We start from the raw sequence: 23479 nt of genomic DNA on the forward strand, positions 1-23479 counted from the left end.
GAAAAGGGCCAGAGACACTGGATGCCTACTGACATGACATCACAAAGACCTCATCTGTGTTTAATTGAGAAAAAAAAAACCTCTTACTGCCTTTTGGGGCGATCTTTAAACAGACTAAAAGTCAGAAAAGGGCCAGAGACACTGGATACCTACTGACCTGACATCACAAAGACCTCATCTGTGTTTAATTGAGAAAAAAAACCTCTTACTGTCTTTTGAAGCGATCCTTAAACAGTCTAGGAGTCAGAAAAGGGCCAGAGACACTGGGTGCCTACTGACATGACATCACAAAGACCTCATCTGTGTTTAATTGAGAAAAAAAAACCTCTTACTGCCTTTTGGGGCGATCTTTAAACAGACTAAAAGTCAGAAAAGGGCCAGAGACACTGGATACCTACTGACCTGACATCACAAAGACCTCACCTGTGTTTAATTGAGAAGAAAAAAACCTCTTAATGTCTTTGGGCCAGAGACACTGGAGGCCTACTGACATGACATCACAAAGACCTCATCTGTGTTTAATTGAGAAAAGAAACCTCTTACTGTCTTTTGAAGCGATCCTTAAACAGTCTAGGAGTCAGAAAAGGGCCAGAGACACTGGAGGCCTACTGACATGACATCACAAAGACCTCATCTGTGTTTAATTGAGAAAAAAAACCTCTTACTGTCTTTTGAAGCAATCCTTAAACAGTCTATGAGTCAGAAAAGGGCCAGGGACACAGGAGGCCTACTGACATGACATCACAAAGACCTCATCTGTGTTTAATTGGGGATAAAAACCTCTTACTGTCTTTTGAAGCCATCCTTAAACAATCTAGGAGTCAGAAAAGGGCCAGAGACACTGGATGCCTACTGACATGACATCAGAAAGACCTCATCTGTGTTTAATTGAGAAATAAAAAACCTCTTTCTGTCTTTTGAAGTGATCCTTAAACAGTCTAGGAGTCAGAAAAGGGCCAGAGACACTGGATGCCTACTGACATGACATCACAAAGACCTCATCTGTGTTTAATTGAGGAAAAAAAACCTCTTACTGCCTTTTCGGGCGATCTTTAAACAGACTAAAAGTCAGAAAAGGGCCAGAGACACTGGATGCCTACTGACATGACATCAGAAAGACCTCATCTGTGTTTAATTGAGAAATAAAAAACCTCTTACTGCCTTTTGGGGCGATCTTTAAACAGACTAAAAGTCAGAAAAGGGCCAGAGACACTGGATACCTACTGACCTGACATCACAAAGACCTCACCTGTGTTTAATTGAGAAGAAAAAAAACTCTTAATGTCTTTTGAAGCGATCCTTAAACAGTCTAGGAGTCAGAAAAGGGCCAGAGACACTGGAGGCCTACTGACATGACATCACAAAGACCTCATCTGTGTTTAATTGAGAAAAAAAACCTCCTACTGTCTTTTGAAGCGATCCTTAAACAGTCTAGGAGTCAGAAAAGGGCCAGAGACACAGGATGCCTACTGACATGACATCACAAAGACCTCATTTGTGTTTAATTGAGAAAAAAAAAACCTCTTACTGTCTTTTGAAGCGATCCTTAAACAGTCTAGGAGTCAGAAAAGGGCCAGAGACACAGGATGCCTACTGACATGACATCACAAAGACCTCATTTGTGTTTAATTGAGAAGAAAAAAACCTCTTAATGTCTTTTGAAGCGATCCTTAAACAGTCTAGGAGTCAGAAAAGGGCCAGAGACACTGGATGCCTACTGACATGACATCACAAAGACCTCATCTGTGTTTAATTGAGAAAAAACACCTCTTACTGTCTTTTGAAGCGATCCTTAAACAGTCTAGGAGTCAGAAAAGGGCCAGAGACACTGGATGCCTACTGACATGACATCACAAAGACCTCATCTGTGTTTAATTGAGAAAAAAAACCTCTTACTGTCTTTTGAAGCAATCCTTAAACAGTCTATGATTCAGAAAAGGGCCAGAGACACTGGATGCTTACTGACATGACATCACAAAGACCTCATCTGTGTTTAATTGAGAAGAAAAAAACCTTTTACTGCCTTTTGGGGCGATCTTTAAACAGACTAAAAGTTAGAAAAGGGCCAGAGACACTGGATACCTACTGACATGATATCACAAAGACCTCCCCTGTGTTTAATTGTGGAGAAAAAACCTCTTACTGCCTTTTGGGGCCATCTTTAAACAGACTAAAAGTTAGAAAAGGGCCAGAGACACTGGATACCTACTGACATGATATCACAAGGACTTCACCTTTGTTTAATTGAGAAGAAAAAAACCTCTTACTGCCTTTTGGGGCGATCTTTAAACAGCCTAGGAGTCAGAAAAGGGCCAGAGACACAGGATGCCTACTGACATGACATCACATAGACCTCATCTGTGTTTAATTGAGAAAAAAACCCTCTTCCTGCTTTTGAAGCGATCCTTAAACAGTCTAGGAGTCAGAAAAGGGCCAGAGACACAGGATGCCTACTGACATGACATCACAAAGACCTCATCTGTGTTTAATTGAGAAAAAAAACCTCTTACTGTCTTTTGAAGCGATCCTTAAACAGTCTAGGAGTCAGAAAAGGGCCAGAGACACTGGATGCCTACTGACATGACATCACAAAGACCTCATCTGTGTTTAATTGAGAAAAAAAACCTCTTACTGTCTTTTGAAGCGATCCTTAAACAGTCTAGGAGTCAGAAAAGGGCCAGAGACACTGGATGCCTACTGACATGACATCACAAAGACCTCATCTGTATTTAATTGAGAAAAAAAACCTCTTACTGTCTTTTGAAGCGATCCTTAAACAGTCTAGGAGTCAGAAAAGGGCCAGAGACACTGGATGCCTACTGACATGACATCACAAAGACCTCATCTGTGTTTAATTGAGAAAAAAAACCTCTTACTGTCTTTTGAAGCGATCCTTAAACAGACTAAAAGTCAGAAAAGGGCCAGAGACACTGGATACCTACTGACCTGACATCACAAAGACCTCACCTGTGTTTAATTGAGAAGAAAAAAACCTCTTAATGTCTTTTGAAGCGATCCTTAAATAGTCTAGGAGTCAGAAAAGGTCCAGAGACACAGGAGGCCTACTGACATGACATCACAAAGACCTCATCTGTGTTTAATTGAGAAAAAAAACCTCTTACTGTCTTTTGAAGCGATCCTTAAACAGTCTAGGAGTCAGAAAAGGGCCAAAGACACTGGAGGCCTACTGACATGACATCACAAAGACCTCATCTGTGTTTAATTGAGAAAAAAAAACTCTTACTGTCTTTTGAAGCGATCCTTAAACAGTCTAGGAGTCAGAAAAGGGCCAGAGACACTGGAGGCCTACTGACATGACATCACAAAGACCTCATCTGTGTTTAATTGAGAAAAAAAAACCTCTTACTGTCTTTTGAAGCGATCCTTAAACAGTCTAGGAGTCAGAAAAGGGCCAGGGACACAGGAGGCCTACTGACATGACATCACAAAGACCTCATCTGTGTTTAATTGGGGATAAAAACCTCTTACTGCCTTTTGGGGCGATCTTTAAACAGACTAAAAGTCAGAAAAGGGCCAGAGACACTGGATACCTACTGACCTGACATCACAAAGACCTCACCTGTGTTTAATTGAGAAGAAAAAAACCTCTTAATGGCTTTTGAAGCGATCCTTAAATAGTCTAGGAGTCAGAAAAGGTCCAGAGACACTGGAGGCCTACTGACATGACATCACAAAGACCTCATCTGTGTTTAATTGAGAAAAAAAACCTCTTACTGTCTTTTGAAGCGATCCTTAAACAGTCTAGGAGTCAGAAAAGGGCCAGAGACACTGGAGGCCTACTGACATGACATCACAAAGACCTCATCTGTGTTTAATTGAGAAAAAAAACCTCTTACTGTCTTTTGAAGCGATCCTTAAACAGTCTAGGAGTCAGAAAAGGGCCAGAGACACTGGGTGCCTACTGACATGACATCACAAAGACCTCATCTGTGTTTAATTGAGAAAAAAAAACCTCTTACTGCCTTTTGGGGCGATCTTTAAACAGACTAAAAGTCAGAAAAGGGCCAGAGACACTGGATACCTACTGACCTGACATCACAAAGACCTCACCTGTGTTTAATTGAGAAGAAAAAAACCTCTTAATGTCTTTTGAAGCCATCCTTAAACAGTCTAGGAGTCAGAAAAGGGCCAGAGACACTGGAGGCCTACTGACATGACATCACAAAGACCTCATCTGTGTTTAATTGAGAAAAGAAACCTCTTACTGTCTTTTGAAGCGATCCTTAAACAGTCTAGGAGTCAGAAAAGGGCCAGAGACACTGGAGGCCTACTGACATGACATCACAAAGACCTCATCTGTGTTTAATTGAGAAAAAAAACCTCTTACTGTCTTTTGAAGCAATCCTTAAACAGTCTATGAGTCAGAAAAGGGCCAGGGACACAGGAGGCCTACTGACATGACATCACAAAGACCTCATCTGTGTTTAATTGGGGATAAAAACCTCTTACTGTCTTTTGAAGCCATCCTTAAACAATCTAGGAGTCAGAAAAGGGCCAGAGACACTGGATGCCTACTGACATGACATCACAAAGACCTCATCTGTGTTTAATTGAGAAAAAAAAAACCTCTTTCTGTCTTTTGAAGTGATCCTTAAACAGTCTAGGAGTCAGAAAAGGGCCAGAGACACTGGATGCCTACTGACATGACATCACAAAGACCTCATCTGTGTTTAATTGAGAAAAAAAAACCTCTTACTGCCTTTTCGGGCGATCTTTAAACAGACTAAAAGTCAGAAAAGGGCCAGAGACACTGGATACCTACTGACCTGACATCACAAAGACCTCACCTGTGTTTAATTGAGAAGAAAAAAAACTCTTAATGTCTTTTGAAGCGATCCTTAAACAGTCTAGGAGTCAGAAAAGGGCCAGAGACACTGGAGGCCTACTGACATGACATCACAAAGACCTCATCTGTGTTTAATTGAGAAAAAAAACCTCCTACTGTCTTTTGAAGCGATCCTTAAACAGTCTAGGAGTCAGAAAAGGGCCAGAGACACAGGATGCCTACTGACATGACATCACAAAGACCTCATCTGTGTTTAATTGAGAAGAAAAAAACCTTTTACTGCCTTTTGGGGCGTTCTTTAAACAGACTAAAAGTTAGAAAAGGGCCAGAGACACTGGATACCTACTGACATGATATCACAAAGACCTCCCCTGTGTTTAATTGTGGAGAAAAAACCTCTTACTGCCTTTTGGGGCCATCTTTAAACAGACTAAAAGTTAGAAAAGGGCCAGAGACACTGGATACCTACTGACATGATATCACAAGGACTTCACCTTTGTTTAATTGAGAAGAAAAAAACCTCTTACTGCCTTTTGGGGCGATCTTTAAACAGCCTAGGAGTCAGAAAAGGGCCAGAGACACAGGATGCCTACTGACATGACATCACAAAGACCTCATCTGTGTTTAATTGAGAACAAAAACCTCCTACTGTCTTTTGAAGCGATCCTTAAACAGTCTAGGAGTCAGAAAAGGGCCAGAGACACTGGAGGCCTACTGACATGACATCACATAGACCTCATCTGTGTTTAATTGAGAAAAAAACCCTCTTCCTGCTTTTGAAGCGATCCTTAAACAGTCTAGGAGTCAGAAAAGGGCCAGAGACACAGGATGCCTACTGACATGACATCACAAAGACCTCATCTGTGTTTAATTGAGAAAAAAAACCTCTTACTGTCTTTTGAAGCGATCCTTAAACAGTCTAGGAGTCAGAAAAGGGCCAGAGACACTGGATGCCTACTGACATGACATCACAAAGACCTCATCTGTGTTTAATTGAGAAAAAAAACCTCTTACTGTCTTTTGAAGCGATCCTTAAACAGTCTAGGAGTCAGAAAAGGGCCAGAGACACAGGAGGCCTACTCACATGACATCACAAAGACCTCATCTGTGTTTAATTGGGGATAAAAACCTCTTACTGTCTTTTGAAGCGATCCTTAAACTATCTAGGAGTCAGAAAAGGGCCAGAGACACTGGATGCTTACTGACATGACATCACAAAGACCTCATCTGTGTTTAATTGAGAAGAAAAAAACCTTTTACTGCCTTTTGGGGCGATCTTTAAACAGACTAAAAGTTAGAAAAGGGCCAGAGACACTGGATACCTACTGACATGATATCACAAAGACCTCCCCTGTGTTTAATTGTGGAGAAAAAACCTCTTACTGCCTTTTGGGGCCATCTTTAAACAGACTAAAAGTTAGAAAAGGGCCAGAGACACTAGATACCTACTGACATGATATCACAAGGACTTCACCTTTGTTTAATTGAGAAGAAAAAATCCTCTTACTGCCTTTTGGGGCGATCTTTAAACAGCCTAGGAGTCAGAAAAGGGCCAGAGACACAGGATGCCTACTGACATGACATCACAAAGACCTCATCTGTGTTTAATTGAGAACAAAAACCTCCTACTGTCTTTTGAAGCGATCCTTAAACAGTCTAGGAGTCAGAAAAGGGCCAGAGACACTGGAGGCCTACTGACATGACATCACATAGACCTCATCTGTGTTTAATTGAGAAAAAAACTCTCTTCCTGCTTTTGAAGCGATCCTTAAACAGTCTAGGAGTCAGAAAAGGGCCAGAGACACAGGATGCCTACTGACATGACATCACAAAGACCTCATCTGTGTTTAATTGAGAAAAAAAACCTCTTACTGTCTTTTGAAGCGATCCTTAAACAGTCTAGGAGTCAGAAAAGGGCCAGAGACACTGGATGCCTACTGACATGACATCACAAAGACCTCATCTGTGTTTAATTGAGAAAAAAAACCTCTTACTGTCTTTTGAAGCGATCCTTAAACAGTCTAGGAGTCAGAAAAGGGCCAGAGACACTGGATGCCTACTGACATGACATCACAAAGACCTCATCTGTATTTAATTGAGAAAAAAAACCTCTTACTGTCTTTTGAAGCGATCCTTAAACAGTCTAGGAGTCAGAAAAGGGCCAGAGACACTGGATGCCTACTGACATGACATCACAAAGACCTCATCTGTGTTTAATTGAGAAAAAAAACCTCTTACTGTCTTTTGAAGCGATCCTTAAACAGACTAAAAGTCAGAAAAGGGCCAGAGACACTGGATACCTACTGACCTGACATCACAAAGACCTCACCTGTGTTTAATTGAGAAGAAAAAAACCTCTTAATGTCTTTTGAAGCGATCCTTAAATAGTCTAGGAGTCAGAAAAGGTCCAGAGACACAGGAGGCCTACTGACATGACATCACAAAGACCTCATCTGTGTTTAATTGAGAAAAAAAACCTCTTACTGTCTTTTGAAGCGATCCTTAAACAGTCTAGGAGTCAGAAAAGGGCCAGAGACACTGGAGGCCTACTGACATGACATCACAAAGACCTCATCTGTGTTTAATTGAGAAAAAAAAACTCTTACTGTCTTTTGAAGCGATCCTTAAACAGTCTAGGAGTCAGAAAAGGGCCAGAGACACTGGAGGCCTACTGACATGACATCACAAAGACCTCATCTGTGTTTAATTGAGAAAAAAAAACCTCTTACTGTCTTTTGAAGCGATCCTTAAACAGTCTAGGAGTCAGAAAAGGGCCAGGGACACAGGAGGCCTACTGACATGACATCACAAAGACCTCATCTGTGTTTGATTGGGGATAAAAACCTCTTACTGTCTTTTGAAGCGATCCTTAAACTATCTAGGAGTCAGAAAAGGGCCAGAGACACTGGATGCCTACTGACATGACATCACAAAGACCTCATCTGTGTTTAATTGAGAAAAAAACCTCTTTCTGTCTTTTGAAGTGATCCTTAAACAGTCTAGGAGTCAGAAAAGGGCCAGAGACACTGGATGCCTACTGACATGACATCACAAAGACCTCATCTGTGTTTAATTGAGAAAAAAAAAACCTCTTATGCCTTTTGGGGCGATCTTTAAACAGACTAAAAGTCAGAAAAGGGCCAGAGACACTGGATACCTACTGACCTGACATCACAAAGACCTCACCTGTGTTTAATTGAGAAGAAAAAAACCTCTTAATGTCTTTTGAAGCGATCCTTAAATAGTCTAGGAGTCAGAAAAGGTCCAGAGACACTGGAGGCCTACTGACATGACATCACAAAGACCTCATCTGTGTTTAATTGAGAAAAAAAACCTCTTACTGTCTTTTGAAGCGATCCTTAAACAGTCTAGTTGTCAGAAAAGGGCCAGAGACACTGGGTGCCTACTGACATGACATCACAAAGACCTCATCTGTGTTTAATTGAGAAAAAAAAACCTCTTACTGCCTTTTGGGGCGATCTTTAAACAGACTAAAAGTCAGAAAAGGGCCAGAGACACTGGATACCTACTGACCTGACATCACAAAGACCTCACCTGTGTTTAATTGAGAAGAAAAAAACCTCTTAATGTCTTTTGAAGCCATCCTTAAACAGTCTAGGAGTCAGAAAAGGGCCAGAGACACTGGAGGCCTACTGACATGACATCACAAAGACCTCATCTGTGTTTAATTGAGAAAAGAAACCTCTTACTGTCTTTTGAAGCGATCCTTAAACAGTCTAGGAGTCAGAAAAGGGCCAGAGACACTGGAGGCCTACTGACATGACATCACAAAGACCTCACCTGTGTTTAATTGAGAAGAAAAAAACCTCTTAATGTCTTTTGAAGCGATCCTTAAATAGTCTAGGAGTCAGAAAAGGTCCAGAGACACTGGAGGCCTACTGACATGACATCACAAAGACCTCATCTGTGTTTAATTGAGAAAAAAAACCTCTTACTGTCTTTTGAAGCGATCCTTAAACAGTCTAGGAGTCAGAAAAGGGCCAGAGACACTGGATGCCTACTGACATGACATCACAAAGACCTCATCTGTGTTTAATTGAGAAAAAAAACCTCTTACTGTCTTTTGAAGCGATCCTTAAACAGACTAAAAGTCAGAAAAGGGCCAGAGACACTGGATACCTACTGACCTGACATCACAAAGACCTCACCTGTGTTTAATTGAGAAGAAAAAAACCTCTTAATGTCTTTTGAAGCGATCCTTAAATAGTCTAGGAGTCAGAAAAGGTCCAGAGACACAGGAGGCCTACTGACATGACATCACAAAGACCTCATCTGTGTTTAATTGAGAAAAAAAACCTCTTACTGTCTTTTGAAGCGATCCTTAAACAGTCTAGGAGTCAGAAAAGGGCCAGAGACACTGGAGGCCTACTGACATGACATCACAAAGACCTCATCTGTGTTTAATTGAGAAAAAAAAACTCTTACTGTCTTTTGAAGCGATCCTTAAACAGTCTAGGAGTCAGAAAAGGGCCAGAGACACTGGAGGCCTACTGACATGACATCACAAAGACCTCATCTGTGTTTAATTGAGAAAAAAAAACCTCTTACTGTCTTTTGAAGCGATCCTTAAACAGTCTAGGAGTCAGAAAAGGGCCAGGGACACAGGAGGCCTACTGACATGACATCACAAAGACCTCATCTGTGTTTGATTGGGGATAAAAACCTCTTACTGTCTTTTGAAGCGATCCTTAAACTATCTAGGAGTCAGAAAAGGGCCAGAGACACTGGATGCCTACTGACATGACATCACAAAGACCTCATCTGTGTTTAATTGAGAAAAAAACCTCTTTCTGTCTTTTGAAGTGATCCTTAAACAGTCTAGGAGTCAGAAAAGGGCCAGAGACACTGGATGCCTACTGACATGACATCACAAAGACCTCATCTGTGTTTAATTGAGAAAAAAAAAACCTCTTATGCCTTTTGGGGCGATCTTTAAACAGACTAAAAGTCAGAAAAGGGCCAGAGACACTGGATACCTACTGACCTGACATCACAAAGACCTCACCTGTGTTTAATTGAGAAGAAAAAAACCTCTTAATGTCTTTTGAAGCGATCCTTAAATAGTCTAGGAGTCAGAAAAGGTCCAGAGACACTGGAGGCCTACTGACATGACATCACAAAGACCTCATCTGTGTTTAATTGAGAAAAAAAACCTCTTACTGTCTTTTGAAGCGATCCTTAAACAGTCTAGTTGTCAGAAAAGGGCCAGAGACACTGGGTGCCTACTGACATGACATCACAAAGACCTCATCTGTGTTTAATTGAGAAAAAAAAACCTCTTACTGCCTTTTGGGGCGATCTTTAAACAGACTAAAAGTCAGAAAAGGGCCAGAGACACTGGATACCTACTGACCTGACATCACAAAGACCTCACCTGTGTTTAATTGAGAAGAAAAAAACCTCTTAATGTCTTTTGAAGCCATCCTTAAACAGTCTAGGAGTCAGAAAAGGGCCAGAGACACTGGAGGCCTACTGACATGACATCACAAAGACCTCATCTGTGTTTAATTGAGAAAAGAAACCTCTTACTGTCTTTTGAAGCGATCCTTAAACAGTCTAGGAGTCAGAAAAGGGCCAGAGACACTGGAGGCCTACTGACATGACATCACAAAGACCTCATCTGTGTTTAATTGAGAAAAAAAACCTCTTACTGTCTTTTGAAGCAATCCTTAAACAGTCTATGAGTCAGAAAAGGGCCAGGGACACAGGAGGCCTACTGACATGACATCACAAAGACCTCATCTGTGTTTAATTGGGGATAAAAACCTCTTACTGTCTTTTGAAGCCATCCTTAAACAATCTAGGAGTCAGAAAAGGGCCAGAGACACTGGATGCCTACTGACATGACATCACAAAGACCTCATCTGTGTTTAATTGAGAAAAAAAAACCTCTTTCTGTCTTTTGAAGTGATCCTTAAACAGTCTAGGAGTCAGAAAAGGGCCAGAGACACTGGATGCCTACTGACATGACATCACAAAGACCTCATCTGTGTTTAATTGAGGAAAAAAAACCTCTTACTGCCTTTTCGGGCGATCTTTAAACAGACTAAAAGTCAGAAAAGGGCCAGAGACACTGGATGCCTACTGACATGACATCAGAAAGACCTCATCTGTGTTTAATTGAGAAATAAAAAACCTCTTACTGCCTTTTGGGGCGATCTTTAAACAGACTAAAAGTCAGAAAAGGGCCAGAGACACTGGATACCTACTGACCTGACATCACAAAGACCTCACCTGTGTTTAATTGAGAAGAAAAAAAACTCTTAATGTCTTTTGAAGCGATCCTTAAACAGTCTAGGAGTCAGAAAAGGGCCAGAGACACTGGAGGCCTACTGACATGACATCACAAAGACCTCATCTGTGTTTAATTGAGAAAAAAAACCTCCTACTGTCTTTTGAAGCGATCCTTAAACAGTCTAGGAGTCAGAAAAGGGCCAGAGACACAGGAGGCCTACTCACATGACATCACAAAGACCTCATTTGTGTTTAATTGAGAAAAAAAAATCCTCTTACTGTCTTTTGAAGCGATCCTTAAACAGTCTAGGAGTCAGAAAAGGGCCAGAGACACAGGATGCCTACTGACATGACATCACAAAGACCTCATTTGTGTTTAATTGAGAAGAAAAAAACCTCTTAATGTCTTTTGAAGCGATCCTTAAACAGTCTAGGAGTCAGAAAAGGGCCAGAGACACTGGAGGCCTACTGACATGACATCACAAAGACCTCATCTGTGTTTAATTGAGAAAAAAAACCTCTTACTGTCTTTTGAAGCGATCCTTAAACAGTCTAGGAGTCAGAAAAGGGCCAGAGACACAGGATGCCTACTGACATGACATCACAAAGACCTCATCTGTGTTTAATTGAGAAAAAAAACCTCTTACTGTCTTTTGAAGCGATCCTTAAACAGTCTAGGAGTCAGAAAAGGGCCAGAGACACTGGATGCCTACTGACATGACATCACAAAGACCTCATCTGTGTTTAATTGAGAAAAAAAACCTCTTACTGTCTTTTGAAGCGATCCTTAAACAGTCTAGGAGTCAGAAAAGGGCCAGAGACACTGGATGCCTACTGACATGACATCACAAAGACCTCATCTGTATTTAATTGAGAAAAAAAACCTCTTACTGTCTTTTGAAGCGATCCTTAAACAGTCTAGGAGTCAGAAAAGGGCCAGAGACACTGGATGCCTACTGACATGACATCACAAAGACCTCATCTGTGTTTAATTGAGAAAAAAAACCTCTTACTGTCTTTTGAAGCGATCCTTAAACAGACTAAAAGTCAGAAAAGGGCCAGAGACACTGGATACCTACTGACCTGACATCACAAAGACCTCACCTGTGTTTCATTGAGATAGAAAAAAACCTCTTAATGTCTTTTGAAGCGATCCTTAAATAGTCTAGGAGTCAGAAAAGGTCCAGAGACACAGGAGGCCTACTGACATGACATCACAAAGACCTCATCTGTGTTTAATTGAGAAAAAAAACCTCTTACTGTCTTTTGAAGCGATCCTTAAACAGTCTAGGAGTCAGAAAAGGGCCAGAGACACTGGAGGCCTACTGACATGACATCACAAAGACCTCATCTGTGTTTAATTGAGAAAAAAAAACTCTTACTGTCTTTTGAAGCGATCCTTAAACAGTCTAGGAGTCAGAAAAGGGCCAGAGACACTGGAGGCCTACTGACATGACATCACAAAGACCTCATCTGTGTTTAATTGAGAAAAAAAAACCTCTTACTGTCTTTTGAAGCGATCCTTAAACAGTCTAGGAGTCAGAAAAGGGCCAGGGACACAGGAGGCCTACTGACATGACATCACAAAGACCTCATCTGTGTTTAATTGGGGATAAAAACCTCTTACTGTCTTTTGAAGCGATCCTTAAACTATCTAGGAGTCAGAAAAGGGCCAGAGACACTGGATGCCTACTGACATGACATCACAAAGACCTCATCTGTGTTTAATTGAGAAAAAAACCTCCTACTGTCTTTTGAAGCGATCCTTAAACAGTCTAGGAGTCAGAAAAGGGCCAGAGACACTGGAGGCCTACTGACATGACATCACATAGACCTCATCTGTGTTTAATTGAGAAAAAAACCCTCTTCCTGCTTTTGAAGCGATCCTTAAACAGTCTAGGAGTCAGAAAAGGGCCAGAGACACAGGATGCCTACTGACATGACATCACAAAGACCTCATCTGTGTTTAATTGAGAAAAAAAACCTCTTACTGTCTTTTGAAGCGATCCTTAAACAGTCTAGGAGTCAGAAAAGGGCCAGAGACACTGGATGCCTACTGACATGACATCACAAAGACCTCATCTGTGTTTAATTGAGAAAAAAAACCTCTTACTGTCTTTTGAAGCGATCCTTAAACAGTCTAGGAGTCAGAAAAGGGCCAGAGACACTGGATGCCTACTGACATGACATCACAAAGACCTCATCTGTATTTAATTGAGAAAAAAAACCTCTTACTGTCTTTTGAAGCGATCCTTAAACAGTCTAGGAGTCAGAAAAGGGCCAGAGACACTGGATGCCTACTGACATGACATCACAAAGACCTCATCTGTGTTTAATTGAGAAAAAAAACCTCTTACTGTCTTTTGAAGCGATCCTTAAACAGACTAAAAGTCAGAAAAGGGCCAGAGACACTGGATACCTACTGACCTGACATCACAAAGACCTCACCTGTGTTTAATTGAGAAGAAAAAAACCTCTTAATGTCTTTTGAAGCAATCCTTAAATAGTCTAGGAGTCAGAAAAGGTCCAGAGACACAGGAGGCCTACTGACATGACATCACAAAGACCTCATCTGTGTTTAATTGAGAAAAAAAACCTCTTACTGTCTTTTGAAGCGATCCTTAAACAGTCTAGGAGTCAGAAAAGGGCCAGAGACACTGGAGGCCTACTGACATGACATCACAAAGACATCTGTGTTTAATTGAGAAAAAAAAACTCTTACTGTCTTTTGAAGCGATCCTTAAACAGTCTAGGAGTCAGAAAAGGGCCAGAGACACTGGAGGTCTACTGACATGACATCACAAAGACCTCATCTGTGTTTAATTGAGAAAAAAAACCCTCTTACTGTCTTTTGAAGCGATCCTTAAACACTCTAGGAGTCAGAAAAAGTCCAGGGACACAGGAGGCCTACTGACATGACATCACAAAGACCTCATCTGTGTTTAATTGGGGATAAAAACCTCTTACTGTCTTTTGAAGCGATCCTTAAACTATCTAGGAGTCAGAAAAGGGCCAGAGACACTGGATGCCTACTGACATGACATCACAAAGACCTCATCTGTGTTTAATTGAGAAAAAAACCTCTTTCTGTCTTTTGAAGTGATCCTTAATCAGTCTAGGAGTCAGAAAAGGGCCAGAGACACTGGATGCCTACTGACATGACATCACAAAGACCTCATCTGTGTTTAATTGAGAAAAAAAAACCTCTTACTGCCTTTTGGGGCGATCTTTAAACAGACTAAAAGTCAGAAAAGGGCCAGAGACACTGGATACCTACTGACCTGACATCACAAAGACCTCACCTGTGTTTAATTGAGAAGAAAAAAACCTCTTAATGTCTTTTGAAGCGATCCTTAAATAGTCTAGGAGTCAGAAAAGGTCCAGAGACACAGGAGGCCTACTGACATGACATCACAAAGACCTCATCTGTGTTTAATTGAGAAAAAAAACCTCTTACTGTCTTTTGAAGCGATCCTTAAACAGTCTAGGAGTCAGAAAAGGGCCAGAGACACTGGAGGCCTACTGACATGACATCACAAAGACATCTGTGTTTAATTGAGAAAAAAAAACTCTTACTGTCTTTTGAAGCGATCCTTAAACAGTCTAGGAGTCAGAAAAGGGCCAGAGACACTGGAGGTCTACTGACATGACATCACAAAGACCTCATCTGTGTTTAATTGAGAAGAAAAAAACCTCTTAATGTCTTTTGAAGCCATCCTTAAACAGTCTAGGAGTCAGAAAAGGGCCAGAGACACTGGAGGCCTACTGACATGACATCACAAAGACCTCATCTGTGTTTAATTGAGAAAAGAAACCTCTTACTGTCTTTTGAAGCGATCCTTAAACAGTCTAGGAGTCAGAAAAGGGCCAGAGACACTGGAGGCCTACTGACATGACATCACAAAGACCTCATCTGTATTTAATTGAGAAAAAAAACCTCTTACTGTCTTTTGAAGCGATCCTTAAACAGTCTAGGAGTCAGAAAAGGGCCAGAGACACTGGATGCCTACTGACATGACATCACAAAGACCTCATCTGTGTTTAATTGAGAAAAAAAAACCTCTTACTGTCTTTTGAAGCGATCCTTAAACAGACTAAAAGTCAGAAAAGGGCCAGAGACACTGGATACCTACTGACCTGACATCACAAAGACCTCACCTGTGTTTAATTGAGAAGAAAAAAACCTCTTAATGTCTTTTGAAGCGATCCTTAAATAGTCTAGGAGTCAGAAAAGGTCCAGAGACACAGGAGGCCTACTGACATGACATCACAAAGACCTCATCTGTGTTTAATTGAGAAAAAAAACCTCTTACTGTCTTTTGAAGCGATCCTTAAACAGTCTAGGAGTCAGAAAAGGGCCAGAGACACTGGAGGCCTACTGACATGACATCACAAAGACCTCATCTGTGTTTAATTGAGAAAAAAAAACTCTTACTGTCTTTTGAAGCGATCCTTAAACAGTCTAGGAGTCAGAAAAGGGCCAGAGACACTGGAGGCCTACTGACATGACATCACAAAGACCTCATCTGTGTTTAATTGAGAAAAAAAAACCTCTTACTGTCTTTTGAAGCGATCCTTAAACAGTCTAGGAGTCAGAAAAGGGCCAGGGACACAGGAGGCCTACTGACATGACATCACAAAGACCTCATCTGTGTTTAATTGGGGATAAAAACCTCTTACTGTCTTTTGAAGCGATCCTTAAACTATCTAGGAGTCAGAAAAGGGCCAGAGACACTGGATGCCTACTGACATGACATCACAAAGACCTCATCTGTGTTTAATTGAGAAAAAAACCTCTTTCTGTCTTTTGAAGTGATCCTTAAACAGTCTAGGAGTCAGAAAAGGGCCAGAGACACTGGATGCCTACTGACATGACATCACAAAGACCTCATCTGTGTTTAATTGAGAAAAAAAAAACCTCTTACTGCCTTTTGGGGCGATCTTTAAACAGACTAAAAGTCAGAAAAGGGCCAGAGACACTGGATACCTACTGACCTGACATCACAAAGACCTCACCTGTGTTTAATTGAGAAGAAAAAAACCTCTTAATGTCTTTTGAAGCGATCCTTAAATAGTCTAGGAGTCAGAAAAGGTCCAGAGACACTGGAGGCCTACTGACATGACATCACAAAGACCTCATCTGTGTTTAATTGAGAAAAAAAACCTCTTACTGTCTTTTGAAGCGATCCTTAAACAGTCTAGGAGTCAGAAAAGGGCCAGAGACACTGGAGGCCTACTGACATGACATCAAAAAGACCTCATCTGTGTTTAATTGAGAAAAAAAACCTCTTACTGTCTTTTGAAGCGATCCTTAAACAGTCTAGGAGTCAGAAAAGGGCCAGAGACACTGGGTGCCTACTGACATGACATCACAAAGACCTCATCTGTGTTTAATTGAGAAAAAAAAACCTCTTACTGCCTTTTGGGGCGATCTTTAAACAGACTAAAAGTCAGAAAAGGGCCAGAGACACTGGATACCTACTGACCTGACATCACAAAGACCTCACCTGTGTTTAATTGAGAAGAAAAAAACCTCTTAATGTCTTTTGAAGCCATCCTTAAACAGTCTAGGAGTCAGAAAAGGGCCAGAGACACTGGAGGCCTACTGACATGACATCACAAAGACCTCATCTGTGTTTAATTGAGAAAAGAAACCTCTTACTGTCTTTTGAAGCGATCCTTAAACAGTCTAGGAGTCAGAAAAGGGCCAGAGACACTGGAGGCCTACTGACATGACATCACAAAGACCTCATCTGTGTTTAATTGAGAAAAAAAACCTCTTACTGTCTTTTGAAGCAATCCTTAAACACTCTATGAGTCAGAAAAGGGCCAGGGACACAGGAGGCCTACTGACATGACATCACAAAGACCTCATCTGTGTTTAATTGGGGATAAAAACCTCTTACTGTCTTTTGAAGCCATCCTTAAACAATCTAGGAGTCAGAAAAGGGCCAGAGACACTGGATGCCTACTGACATGACATCACAAAGACCTCATCTGTGTTTAATTGAGAAAAAAAAACCTCTTATTGTCTTTTGAAGTGATCCTTAAACAGTCTAGGAGTCAGAAAAGGGCCAGAGACACTGGATGCCTACTGACATGACATCACAAAGACCTCATCTGTGTTTAATTGAGGAAAAAAAACCTCTTACTGCCTTTTCGGGCGATCTTTAAACAGACTAAAAGTCAGAAAAGGGCCAGAGACACTGGATGCCTACTGACATGACATCAGAAAGACCTCATCTGTGTTTAATTGAGAAATAAAAAACCTCTTACTGCCTTTTGGGGCGATCTTTAAACAGACTAAAAGTCAGAAAAGGGCCAGAGACACTGGATACCTACTGACCTGACATCACAAAGACCTCACCTGTGTTTAATTGAGAAGAAAAAAAACTCTTAATGTCTTTTGAAGCGATCCTTAAACAGTCTAGGAGTCAGAAAAGGGCCAGAGACACTGGAGGCCTACTGACATGACATCACAAAGACCTCATCTGTGTTTAATTGAGAAAAAAAACCTCCTACTGTCTTTTGAAGCGATCCTTAAACAGTCTAGGAGTCAGAAAAGGGCCAGAGACACAGGATGCCTACTGACATGACATCACAAAGACCTCATTTGTGTTTAATTGAGAAAAAAAAAACCTCTTACTGTCTTTTGAAGCGATCCTTAAACAGTCTAGGAGTCAGAAAAGGGCCAGAGACACAGGATGCCTACTGACATGACATCACAAAGACCTCATTTGTGTTTAATTGAGAAGAAAAAAACCTCTTAATGTCTTTTGAAGCGATCCTTAAACAGTCTAGGAGTCAGAAAAGGGCCAGAGACACTGGAGGCCTACTGACATGACATCACAAAGACCTCATCTGTGTTTAATTGAGAAAAAAACATCTTACTGTCTTTTGAAGCGATCCTTAAACAGTCTAGGAGTCAGAAAAGGGCCAGAGACACTGGAGGCCTACTGACATGACATCACAAAGACCTCATCTGTGTTTAATTGAGAAAAAAAACCTCTTACTGTCTTTTGAAGCGATCCTTAAACAGTCTAGGAGTCAGAAAAGGGCCAGAGACACAGGAGGCCTACTCACATGACATCACAAAGACCTCATCTGTGTTTAATTGGGGATAAAAACCTCTTACTGTCTTTTGAAGCGATCCTTAAACTATCTAGGAGTCAGAAAAGGGCCAGAGACACTGGATGCTTACTGACATGACATCACAAAGACCTCATCTGTGTTTAATTGAGAAGAAAAAAACCTTTTACTGCCTTTTGGGGCGATCTTTAAACAGACTAAAAGTTAGAAAAGGGCCAGAGACACTGGATACCTACTGACATGATATCACAAAGACCTCCCCTGTGTTTAATTGTGGAGAAAAAACCTCTTACTGCCTTTTGGGGCCATCTTTAAACAGACTAAAAGTTAGAAAAGGGCCAGAGACACTGGATACCTACTGACATGATATCACAAAGACTTCACCTTTGTTTAATTGAGAAGAAAAAAACCTCTTACTGCCTTTTGGGGCGATCTTTAAACAGCCTAGGAGTCAGAAAAGGGCCAGAGACACAGGATGCCTACTGACATGACATCACAAAGACCTCATCTGTGTTTAATTGAGAACAAAAACCTCCTACTGTCTTTTGAAGCGATCCTTAAACAGTCTAGGAGTCAGAAAAGGGCCAGAGACACTGGAGGCCTACTGACATGACATCACATAGACCTCATCTGTGTTTAATTGAGAAAAAACCCCTCTTCCTGCTTTTGAAGCGATCCTTAAACAGTCTAGGAGTCAGAAAAGGGCCAGAGACACAGGATGCCTACTGACATGACATCACAAAGACCTCATCTGTGTTTAATTGAGAAAAAAAACCTCTTACTGTCTTTTGAAGCGATCCTTAAACAGTCTAGGAGTCAGAAAAGGGCCAGAGACACTGGATGCCTACTGACATGACATCACAAAGACCTCATCTGTGTTTAATTGAGAAAAAAAACCTCTTACTGTCTTTTGAAGCGATCCTTAAACAGTCTAGGAGTCAGAAAAGGGCCAGAGACACTGGATGCCTACTGACATGACATCACAAAGACCTCATCTGTATTTAATTGAGAAAAAAAACCTCTTACTGTCTTTTGAAGCGATCCTTAAACAGTCTAGGAGTCAGAAAAGGGCCAGAGACACTGGATGCCTACTGACATGACATCACAAAGACCTCATCTGTGTTTAATTGAGAAAAAAAACCTCTTACTGTCTTTTGAAGCGATCCTTAAACAGACTAAAAGTCAGAAAAGGGCCAGAGACACTGGATACCTACTGACCTGACATCACAAAGACCTCACCTGTGTTTCATTGAGATAGAAAAAAACCTCTTAATGTCTTTTGAAGCGATCCTTAAATAGTCTAGGAGTCAGAAAAGGTCCAGAGACACAGGAGGCCTACTGACATGACATCACAAAGACCTCATCTGTGTTTAATTGAGAAAAAAAACCTCTTACTGTCTTTTGAAGCGATCCTTAAACAGTCTAGGAGTCAGAAAAGGGCCAGAGACACTGGAGGCCTACTGACATGACATCACAAAGACCTCATCTGTGTTTAATTGAGAAAAAAAAACTCTTACTGTCTTTTGAAGCGATCCTTAAACAGTCTAGGAGTCAGAAAAGGGCCAGAGACACTGGAGGCCTACTGACATGACATCACAAAGACCTCATCTGTGTTTAATTGAGGAAAAAAAACCTCTTACTGTCTTTTGAAGCGATCCTTAAACAGTCTAGGAGTCAGAAAAGGGCCAGGGACACAGGAGGCCTACTGACATGACATCACAAAGACCTCATCTGTGTTTAATTGGGGATAAAAACCTCTTACTGTCTTTTGAAGCGATCCTTAAACTATCTAGGAGTCAGAAAAGGGCCAGAGACACTGGATGCCTACTGACATGACATCACAAAGACCTCATCTGTGTTTAATTGAGAAAAAAACCTCCTACTGTCTTTTGAAGCGATCCTTAAACAGTCTAGGAGTCAGAAAAGGGCCAGAGACACTGGAGGCCTACTGACATGACATCACATAGACCTCATCTGTGTTTAATTGAGAAAAAAACCCTCTTCCTGCTTTTGAAGCGATCCTTAAACAGTCTAGGAGTCAGAAAAGGGCCAGAGACACAGGATGCCTACTGACATGACATCACAAAGACCTCATCTGTGTTTAATTGAGAAAAAAAACCTCTTACTGTCTTTTGAAGCGATCCTTAAACAGTCTAGGAGTCAGAAAAGGGCCAGAGACACTGGATGCCTACTGACATGACATCACAAAGACCTCATCTGTGTTTAATTGAGAAAAAAAACCTCTTACTGTCTTTTGAAGCGATCCTTAAACAGTCTAGGAGTCAGAAAAGGGCCAGAGACACTGGATGCCTACTGACATGACATCACAAAGACCTCATCTGTATTTAATTGAGAAAAAAAACCTCTTACTGTCTTTTGAAGCGATCCTTAAACAGTCTAGGAGTCAGAAAAGGGCCAGAGACACTGGATGCCTACTGACATGACATCACAAAGACCTCATCTGTGTTTAATTGAGAAAAAAAACCTCTTACTGTCTTTTGAAGCGATCCTTAAACAGACTAAAAGTCAGAAAAGGGCCAGAGACACTGGAGGCCTACTGACATGACATCACAAAGACCTCATCTGTGTTTAATTGAGAAAAAAAAACTCTTACTGTCTTTTGAAGCGATCCTTAAACAGTCTAGGAGTCAGAAAAGGGCCAGAGACACTGGAGGTCTACTGACATGACATCACAAAGACCTCATCTGTGTTTAATTGAGAAAAAAAAACCTCTTACTGTCTTTTGAAGCGATCCTTAAACAGTCTAGGAGTCAGAAAAGGGCCAGGGACACAGGAGGCCTACTGACATGACATAACAAAGACCTCATCTGTGTTTAATTGGGGATAAAAACCTCTTACTGTCTTTTGAAGCGATCCTTAAACTATCTAGGAGTCAGAAAAGGGCCAGAGACACTGGATGCCTACTGACATGACATCACAAAGACCTCATCTGTGTTTAATTGAGAAAAAAACCTCTTTCTGTCTTTTGAAGTGATCCTTAAACAGTCTAGGAGTCAGAAAAGGGCCAGAGACACTGGATGCCTACTGACATGACATCACAAAGACCTCATCTGTGTTTAATTGAGAAAAAAAAACCTCTTACTGCCTTTTGGGGCGATCTTTAAACAGACTAAAAGTCAGAAAAGGGCCAGAGACACTGGATACCTACTGACCTGACATCACAAAGACCTCACCTGTGTTTAATTGAGAAGAAAAAAACCTCTTAATGTCTTTTGAAGCGATCCTTAAATAGTCTAGGAGTCAGAAAAGGTCCAGAGACACTGGAGGCCTACTGACATGACATCACAAAGACCTCATCTGTGTTTAATTGAGAAAAAAAACCTCTTACTGTCTTTTGAAGCGATCCTTAAACAGTCTAGGAGTCAGAAAAGGGCCAGAGACACTGGAGGCCTACTGACATGACATCACAAAGACCTCATCTGTGTTTAATTGAGAAAAAAACCTCTTACTGTCTTTTGAAGCGATCCTTAAACAGTCTAGGAGTCAGAAAAGGGCCAGAGACACTGGGTGCCTACTGACATGACATCACAAAGACCTCATCTGTGTTTAATTGAGAAAAAAAAACCTCTTACTGCCTTTTGGGGCGATCTTTAAACAGACTAAAAGTCAGAAAAGGGCCAGAGACACTGGATACCTACTGACCTGACATCACAAAGACCTCACCTGTGTTTAATTGAGAAGAAAAAAACCTCTTAATGTCTTTTGAAGCCATCCTTAAACAGTCTAGGAGTCAGAAAAGGGCCAGAGACACTGGAGGCCTACTGACATGACATCACAAAGACCTCATCTGTGTTTAATTGAGAAAAGAAACCTCTTACTGTCTTTTGAAGCGATCCTTAAACAGTCTAGGAGTCAGAAAAGGGCCAGAGACACTGGAGGCCTACTGACATGACATCACAAAGACCTCATCTGTGTTTAATTGAGAAAAAAAACCTCCTACTGTCTTTTGAAGCGATCCTTAAACAGTCTAGGAGTCAGAAAAGGGCCAGAGACACAGGATGCCTACTGACATGACATCACAAAGACCTCATTTGTGTTTAATTGAGAAGAAAAAAACCTCTTAATGTCTTTTGAAGCGATCCTTAAACAGTCTAGGAGTCAGAAAAGGGCCAGAGACACTGGAGGCCTACTGACATGACATCACAAAGACCTCATCTGTGTTTAATTGAGAAAAAAAACATCTTACTGTCTTTTGAAGCGATCCTTAAACAGTCTAGGAGTCAGAAAAGGGCCAGAGACACTGGAGGCCTACTGACATGACATCACAAAGACCTCATCTGTGTTTAATTGAGAAAAAAAACCTCTTACTGTCTTTTGAAGCGATCCTTAAACAGTCTAGGAGTCAGAAAAGGGCCAGAGACACTGGAGGCCTACTGACATGACATCACAAAGACCTCATCTGTGTTTAATTGAGAAAAAAAACCTCTTACTGTCTTTTGAAGCGATCCTTAAACAGTCTAGGAGTCAGAAAAGGGCCAGAGACACTGGATGCCTACTGACATGACATCACAAAGACCTCATCTGTGTTTAATTGAGAAAAAAAACCTCTTACTGTCTTTTGAAGCGATCCTTAAACAGTCTAAGAGTCAGAAAAGGGCCAGAGACACTGGATGCCTACTGACATGACATCACAAAGACCTCATCTGTGTTTAATTGAGAAAAAAAACCTCTTACTGTCTTTTGAAGCGATCCTTAAACCGTCTAGGAGTCAGAAAAGTGCCAGAGACACTGGATGCCTACTGACATGACATCACAAAGACCTCATCTGTGTTTAATTGAGAAAAAGAAACCTCTTACTGTCTTTTGAAGCGATCCTTAAACAGTATAGGAGTCAGAAAAGGGCCAGAGACACTGGATGCTTACTGACATGACATCACAAAGACCTCATCTGTGTTTAATTGAGAAAAAAAAAACCTCTTACTGTCTTTTGAAGCGATCCTTAAACAGTCTAGGAGTCAGAAAAGTGCCAGAGACACTGGATGCCTACTGACATGACATCACAAAGACCTCATCTGTGTTTAATTGAGAAAAAAAACCTCTTACTGTCTTTTGAAGCGATCCTTAAACAGACTAAAAGTCAGAAAAGGGCCAGAGACACTGGATACCTACTGACCTGACATCACAAAGACCTCACCTGTGTTTCATTGAGATAGAAAAAAACCTCTTAATGTCTTTTGAAGCGATCCTTAAATAGTCTAGGAGTCAGAAAAGGTCCAGAGACACAGGAGGCCTACTGACATGACATCACAAAGACCTCATCTGTGTTTAATTGAGAAAAAAAACCTCTTACTGTCTTTTGAAGCGATC

This window comes from Paroedura picta, chromosome 17 (genome assembly GCF_049243985.1).
Source record: "Paroedura picta isolate Pp20150507F chromosome 17, Ppicta_v3.0, whole genome shotgun sequence".
Taxonomy (NCBI): domain Eukaryota; kingdom Metazoa; phylum Chordata; class Lepidosauria; order Squamata; family Gekkonidae; genus Paroedura; species Paroedura picta.